We start from the raw sequence: 9,263 nt of genomic DNA, 5'->3' as shown, positions 1-9,263 counted from the left end.
CCAAAATCGCTTAGGCGGTTACAGCGCCAATTAAGAAGAAGAAGAAAAGAATTTATTTGGAGTAAATAAGCGTCCACAGTTATTGAAATATCGGAATTTTCGTATATTCGAAATTTACCGTTATGCGGGAGCGGGGTGTAGTTTTAGTCCGATTTTAATTATTTTTTACGAGTTTCTTTTCCGTACCAAGAGTATTAAATGCACCCAGTTTGGTAGAAATTGATAAATCAGTTACCGAGATACACATTTGTGGTCATAAGTGGGCTATTGCTCAGTGGTTATTGCAATAATCGATTTTGAGTCAATTAGCTTCAGTATTTAGTTACTGATTTATCGCAGTTTTCGTATTTCTTACCGTTATATGGGAGTAGGGCGGGCGGGCTCACGCCCCTTTTCCCAAAGTTTCATAACAATATTATTTTGTACCAAAATTTTACTTCAAATATTAATTTTCGACAATTTGGATCCAATATTCTCTGAAATATCGTAGTTTTTGCATTTTTCGAAAATACTCTTACATGAAAAGCGGACGTGGTTACAGTCCGATTTCACACATTTTCAATAGCAACTTACCTTGGTTAAAGGGAAACCTACATACCAAATTTCGTTGAGATATCTCAATTTTTGCGCGAGTTACCGTGTACACGGACAGACGGATAGACGGACGGACGAACGGACAGACAGACATTTGTCTATATCTACCTCGATTCCTATAGGCTGTTACAAACAACCGCTATGCGCACAATGTTATAACAAATATGTAAAAAGTCTAATAAACCGAATGTTTTTTCACAACGCATTTCTGAGAATTGCCGTAAGTAAATTAAAGCTCTTTGAAAAACATTAAACTTTTGCTAGGAAGGTATTTCGATTCGAAAGCAAATTCGATATTGAACATACTGCTTAAATGGGTTGTCACCTGTTCGAAAGGTCAAATTTTGTTAACTTATTCTCAAGCTATGAATGTGAAAAATGTATTTAAGTATGAGTGTCAAACGAATGAGTTTTAGGAAAGCTTCAATGTGAAAATACATTTAATTGGGGTTGCCAACTGGTTGAAAAGTCGTATCTATCTTATTTATTTATTTAATTTAATTTTATAAAAGGCTTAAATAACAATAACAATTATTATATAAACCGTGAAACACAGCGCTTGCAGCAGAGGCTTTCGAATATATCTATATTTTTTACGAAGGTCATCTGATCTGCACTATATGTATATATTTATAAATAACTAAAATAGCTTATACATATGTTATTTACCTACAATTTTATTTATGTATTTATTAAGACATTTTCTTTACTCTTCCTATCAAAATATATGAACATTTGAAATCATAACCTTAAACCGAACTTCACGCGGGCAAAGCTGAGGGTAAAAGCTAGTATGTATATATGTTCTTAAGTACACAGAAGTACATATATACCACCTACAAGAATTAACGTCAAGCAAACTTTATTATTTCTAGGCACGTTCCATTTTCCTAAGGCCACTCGATGTGCAAAAAATAGAAATTTTCGCTGATAACGTTTACTTGAAAGCAGGCTCGTATGTATAATCATCTTAATTGATAGTACTTAAACGAACATAAGTACCTACATACATACGTACGTACATTTGTAGGGACGGATACAGAATTTTTGTTGGGAGGGGCCAAGGTGTAAATTTGTCAGATAAGGTTAGATTAACTTGACATCGAAACCGATTCACCGATATGTGACCTGTCAAATTTCGAGTTGGAAGCATCCAACTTGTTTTAATCCTATTTTGTTTCCAATACAAATAGATATGTACATAGAGCTTCGAATAAATTTTACGATGTATGAAGTGCAAATTGTTAGATCAAACTGTTTTTCGTAAAGTGGTAAGCAGTGCGCGCTCTCCGCGGGGCCTGAGTTCAAGCCCTAGTCAAGGCTACATCGCAAAAAAAATATAGAAAAAACGTTTTTTCTTAACAGCGGTCGCCCCTCGGCAGGTAATGGCACACCTCCGAGTGTATTTCTGCGATGGAAACCAGCTTCTCATATAAATACAATCACCGTAGATCCCCCCCTTTGTGTGATAACAACAAGGCATACGGCACAAATCGGGGGAGGAGCTCGGCCAAACATTAACTTATGTGTAAGCGCCAATCTATTAATAGTATTATTATATATGTATTTTGAGAATTCGTCCAACTTTAAGGAAAAAAACACCTCTGCGAAATGAAGGGTGGTTATTTGATAAGCGTACATGTATTAGCCAATGTTGCCAGATTCATAGTTTTAACTGTAAATTACAGTTTTCTAGACAAGCTTATAGTTGTTTAAATTGCCTCCTAGCAGAAATAGAAGGTTTTTCGAAATTTCCGATTTAAAGGAATAAAATAAGATTTCTATTTCGAATTTTTGTAAGTAAATTTTTAAGATAAAAGAGGGCGAAGGAGCTTTTTTCATTTGAAACAAATAGTTTTAACTGTCCTTTGTATTCCAGTCGCTACAGAAAATTTGGAAAGAATATTTACCCTAACCAATTTGAATTAAACAAGAAATAAACTATAAACTCGAGAACGCTCAGGTATTTTAGAAACTAAGGATTAAAAGAAAAAAATCCTTCAGAAGGTACTTAATTTGAGGTATCGAATCAAATGCTAAACAAAATTTACAAAAAATTATGCAGTTGAGATTCATTAAAACAAAATCTCATATGAATGTTCTAGTTTATAAAGTCTATTTTCGTTTAGCTAAGTATAATTTACACGGTTTATGTTATTTTATTTCAAATTTATTTTAAATTTAAGCAAGTGAATGCAACTATGTCAACACATAGGAAAAGTGCCCGCAATTCCCCCTCTCCTCAACAAACTCTTGCTCAAAAATTCCAAAGCAAAGCAGACGTTAAAGGAGTAAACAGCCCAACTACTGTGTGCATGTTAATGAGGCTCGATATTAAATTGGAAGCACCCATGGAGAGCATTGTTACAAAGATAGAGCGTGGAATCGAGAAAATTGGTGAAATTTCAGCTGAAGCTAAAATGAACAAGAAACATTTTTACTGAACCAGTTTTCAAATTTCTCATTATATTCTAAGATCCGAATAAGGGACGACCTTCACCCATCTCTTCAATTTATGAAATTTATGTTTTATGGAATTTAACACGTTTGTAAATATTTCGCGCGTGGGTTGGCTGAAAAAATCCTGTTCATCAAACAAATGAGTGCAAAATTTAAAAAATTATAATTTTTGAATATTCAATTAAAAATATCCTGGTCAGGACACACCGCGAAATATTTACTAACACGTTAAATTTCATACAAAATGGATTTCATCCATTAAACAGGTGGGTGAAGGTCTTGCCTTATTCGGATCTTCTACTGTTAGACGTTATTTATTTTTAATCGAAATAGCGGTGGGTGCGTCCCCCTCCCTATATCCGCCACTGTACGTATGTAGGTATATAATCAAATTGCTGAAGATCGCAACTATCATAAGGTCATACTTATTAGAACATGCAAGCATACATATGGATTATTATATATATCTATGTACGTAGAACGCAGTGTACATTATTATTTTATTTATTGCAATGAACCAGAAATTTCCGGACTTGAAAATGATCAGTTCTTCACAGTTTGCAGTTTTTGAGGTTGCTGATGCTCGAAGTAAAATATGCGGAAGAGTCCATCCTTGCATCGAATCCAGAACTGCGGTTAAATACGTTTTTTTATCTGAACCAATTTTGAAACTTCATCGGCGAAAAGAAATGTTTCTGATCAGTATAATAACAATTATTTTGAACTGGTTTGGCAGCACTTACTAAAAGTAAAAAAGCAGGTCTTTTGACAGAAATTGATTTTTACTACGAAAAAAAGGACTGATTTGTTTATTACGTTTATGTTTGACTATTAAAATTATCCAGTGAGATACACCAATAACTCATACATACATATGTACATATGCACATGTATAAATATTTCATTTCATTAAAGAAAAGTTTTATTAGTGTAACTAAAATTTTTCCAATAATTTCAATTCGAAGCCGCAATTCTAAGAAGTATTTTATGTTCATTGTAACGAAAATAAATGTTTTGGCGTTTAATTGGAAAACCCACGGCCGATTTATGCCTGAATCGATCATTCGAAACACACTTTAACATGCAAATATATATTTTGGTACATATTTTAAATCAACTTGTAATTAGTTATTTAAGCCTTAATACAACTTTCGATATGTACATATATTTTATGTAAGTACATATGTACATACACACATACTCATATGACCATGCTGAGGTTTGTGGTTAATAAAACCAATTACAAATTTATTAAAGGAAAATGCCGCAAGGGTGAATGCACTGAGAAAAGGATGCTTTCGTAACAGGAGACATATGTACGTATGTATGTATATATAAATAACAGAGTGGTTAATTTTTTTTTTTTTAATTCATAGCCGCTACTTCAAATTATTGGGCCGTATACATAAAAAGTAAGCAATTGCTTTTACTTAAAATTTCATACCTTTCATTTAAATTTGTTTAAACTTTTAAGAAAAATCATTCTCTTGGATTTTATGCATACGCCCCATTGTTATTTGTGATTAAAAAAGAGAAACGTATTTTTTTTATCTAATAAAAGTCTTTTTAGAGATCGTGCTCGTCGGTTTTTTATAAAAACACCGATGTTCTAAATTTTTTTATTTTCTTGATAGCAGCAAATAATGTGGTTTTCACATGTAATTACTCTGGTATTATTGGGGAATTTAAGAAATTGATCGCCATATTGGATCCGCCATTTTGAATTAAAAAAAATTTATTTCAGATTCTTAATCAGCGGCCCCCAAGTGACAAGTTTCGATCAAATCTACACATTTTTTAAAAAATTGATCGACGTATTTGTACCGCCATTTTGAATTTTCAAAAACTGACATCAGATGCGTAATCAATGACCCCAGAGACCCCGTGGTAACGAGTTTTAACCCAGGACAATGCTTAAAGCGTTCATTGTCAACGTTTTAATTTTAGCAGTCTCTTTTAGAGAGCATATTTTCGAGCACTCGGCCCATTCTAACGGTCCTAGACAGGTAGGTAATTATGGGAATATTCCCCAATAATACCTGAGTAATTGTAACATGTAAAATAAGATTTTGAGCTGCTCTTTTACATGTCTAGAAAATAAAAAGATTTAGAACATAAGCGTTTTTATAAAAAAAACGACTAGCGCGACCTGCAAAAAAATTTTTTTTTTTCACAATAAAGTGAATACGTGTCTCTTTTTTTCACATATAACAATATTTTGATGTAGCGTTTATGAATTTCCAACGAGAGTGTTTTTTTGAACCACTCTAACATATGTACATAGTACATATGTATATGCGTATGTAGCGATTTTTTATACCCGAGCGCACTTGTGCACAAGGGTATATTAATTTTGTTCACATAACGGTTGTTTGTAACAGCCAAAACGAATCGAGATAGATATAGACAAATGTATACATAAATGATCAGAATGAAAAAAGAAATCGATTAAGCCATGTCTGTCTGTCCGTCCGTCTGTCCGTCGGTCCGTCCGTCCGTGTACACGATAACTCGAGCAACAATTGAGATATCTCAACGAAATTTGGTACGTACGTTTCTGTTAATCCAAGGTAGGTTGGTATTGAAATTGGGCGAAATCGGACTATAACCACGCCCACTTCCCCTATAACGGTAATTTCCAGAAATACGAAAACTGCGATATTTTAGTAACTACTGAAGATAATTCACTCAAAAATGATATTTACAATAATTTTTAGACGAAAAATAAGAATATTATAAATTTTTGAAAAATGGGCGTAGCCACGCCCACTTATGGTTACATGTGTATATCTTGGTAACCGCTGCACCAATTTCTTCCAAACTTGGCAAAGTTGTTGGCCTTCGCACAACATACCAAATGGCCGAAAATTTTTAAAATCGCTCAATAACCACGCCTACTTCCTATATAACGGTAATTTTCAGAAATACGAAAACTGCGATATTTTAGTAACTACTGGAGATTATTCACTCAAAAGTGATATTTGTAATAAGTTTTAGACGAAAAATAAGAATCTTATAAATTTTTGGAAAATGGGCGTAGCCACGCCCACTTATGGTTACATGTGTATATCTTGGCAACCGCTGCACCAATTTCTTCCAAACTTGGCACAGTTGTTGGCCTTGGCACAGCATAAAAAATTGCCGAAACTTTTTAAAATCGGACAATAACCACGCCCACATCCCATATAACGGTAATTTAGAGAAATACAAAATCTTCGATAAATCAGTAAATATTGAAGCTAATTTATTCAAAATTGATGCTTGCAACAATTATTTACCAAGAAATACGTTTATGGTAACATTTTGGAAAATGGGCAGTTGGTATGTACATATAGTTAGTTCTATTTTCAAAAGTGAGGTGTCAAATGACAGGGCTTGGCCTGTAGATGTGCAATAAGGTTTTTTATTTTTGAAAAGGGCTGCCACCTGTTACAAATTTTATTAAAATTATTTAATAAGTCAAATGAATTAGATATTACAATATGGGTATCAATTGAACTAGTTTTGAAAATGCTTTACTTCAAACGACACGAAGAAGGATTGCCACATGTTTAAAAAATCAAATTCACTTTAATTAAGGGAACAAGGTAACTGAAATATGTATATCAATATCAGTATCAGAAAAATTAAAAAATTTGACATATTTAGAAAGAAATAAGGGAAGAGTAAAAACATCCCTGAGCTAATTTAAGAGTCCAGTAATATAAAAGGATTGTAATCAGAACAAATCACCGATTTACAATGTATGTATTTGTAATAAACTAACAAAAACGATGGCTCAATCCGATGGTCTGACGTAATTATTATTTTAGTTTAACTAAATTAGGCTTTACAAACAGGTGGCAACCTTCTTAAACCTCTTTCGTCTGACTATCTTATGGTGATACCTATCTATTTCAATTACCTAATTCCTTTAATTCAAGTGGAATTTGATTTTTTAAACAGGTGGCAACTCGCTGCATGTAGTTAATACACATTTCGATTGATACCCATCTCCTTCATTCATCTAATTTATACAAAAATTTGAACCTAATTTTTTAACAATCTAATTTTTTAACAGGTGGCAACTCTTTAATAAAAAAATAAACCTTCTGACGTCCACAGGTCAAGCTTTTTAATCTGACACTTAATTTTTGAAAATGGAACGAATCCTGCAGATCTCAAAGCACTGACAAAAAATTAAAAAATTATTTGATGCATTAGGGAAAAATGCATTACTTCAGAAAGTGCAAAAAATGAGCAGCTTTTTATTTCTTCTTTTGAAAGCTAAAGAGCCGCAATATTTAATAAGATAATAAAAAATAACCTATTTTTACCTCCCATATAACGGTAATTTTCAGAAAAACGAAAACTGCGATATTTTGGTAACTACTGAAAACTAATATTTACAATAATTTTTAGACGCAAAATAAGAATATTATCAATTTTTGGAAAATAGGCGTAGCCACGCCCACTTATGGTTACATGTGTATATCTTGGTAACCGCTGCACCAATTTCTTCCAACCTTGGCATAGTTGTTGGCCTTGGTACAGCATACCAAATGGCTGAAAATTTTTAAAATTGGACAATAACCACGCCCACATCCCATAATCTTCGATAAATCAGCAAATATTAAAGCTAATTTATTCAAAATTGATGCTTGCATCCATTCTTTACCAAGAAATACGCTTATGATAAAACTATGGTATGGTTATTGTGCTTGCCACATAGAAGCAAAATGTTGAAAATTATTGAAATCGGATTAAAATTACGGCCGCTTTGCATATAACGGCAAATTTCAGAAATGCTTGAAACTTCAATATTTCGAAATTTAAGGACGCTAATTTACTCAAAATTGATACACCCCGGCTTACCATGTTGCGGTAGGTTTCGTAAAGGTGAAAAACATATATTTAATACTTGCGCCGGGTATTTAATGATCGGCTCCGCCCGAACTTAGACTTTCTTACTTGTTTCCCTTAAAATGAAAATATCTTTATGTGCAAATTTACATATCGTTACCTTAATATAGCAAGGCCCTAACTCATATTGTCGCTGAAATACAAAAAGCCGTTACTAAGTAAAAATCCAAGATTCCCTGCTTGATTGTATATGATGCATTTCATCGAATTATAAGTCCCCACATCATTTTAAGCAACAACAAATTTTAGTCAGTTACTGCTTTTTTGCGTTTCAGCGACTATATGAGTTAGAGCCTTTCTATATTAAGGTAAGTGGAGTTTCATTAATGCTTATGTATTTATTAGTCTAAACATGCTATATTTTAAATATTAATATTGAAAATAATATTTTTAAAATAGTTCAGTATTTCCTTGACATTGCTGTAGTTTATTTTATTTAAGAGGAGAGATGGTGGTGTTAAATTAAATTTTTGCATACGTATTGTATTTAAGGCTTGACACTCATCTAGTATATGTTTTGCGGAGGGATATTATTGGGCATGAAGCTGGGCTTGCGCGGTTAAAAATTAAATATAGCCCTTGGCACCAAAAACACACTTGATCAGTGTTATTTATACGCAACACAAATCATGATATCCTTGTGCTATGCAAGGACATTATTTAAAAGCACACGCGCATGCGCATGCAAAATCGTAGAAAAAGGTATTTGGCACAAAACTATTTATAGACATACAACAACACATAAATATGCACATAACTATATACTTCTGTATGTATGCATATAAAAATAAAACACAAAACGCACGGTGACTAAACAAAATCAAAACAAACAAAAATTTGTTAATTACATTATCACAAAAATAAGCCATCGCTTGGGTTTTTGCATAGATATACATACATATATGTATGTAGGTTATTGAGCGGACGGCGCAACCAACAGCAACTACATAATTACATATGTACATATGTACAAACAGTGACTTGAACACGTGGTCGTTGTTTTTTTTTTTTACAACGCTTTTATCAACTTGCAATGTTGTGTGTCCAGAAACTTTCAATGTTGTGGATCCAGAAACTTTCAATGTTGTGTGTCCGACACCATAAAACCTTTGCTTTGAAAAGTTCCGCATAGTGCATAGGGCGACATCTGTAGTGAATAGGGCGAGGTAGATGACATCTAGATGTCGCCCTATGTACTACGTTTGCTACAGCGGAAATAGACGACACGCCATTTCTTTAAATAAAATTAATTGGTGCTCATTTGTATGTACATACATATGTAAATGCATGTGTGTGCACCTTTCTAT

The sequence above is a fragment of the Rhagoletis pomonella genome, unplaced genomic scaffold (assembly GCF_013731165.1).
Source record: "Rhagoletis pomonella isolate Grant_MI unplaced genomic scaffold, Rhpom_1.0 Rhpom_scaffold_00010, whole genome shotgun sequence".
Taxonomy (NCBI): domain Eukaryota; kingdom Metazoa; phylum Arthropoda; class Insecta; order Diptera; family Tephritidae; genus Rhagoletis; species Rhagoletis pomonella.
Note: the sequence above shows the minus strand (reverse complement) of the source record.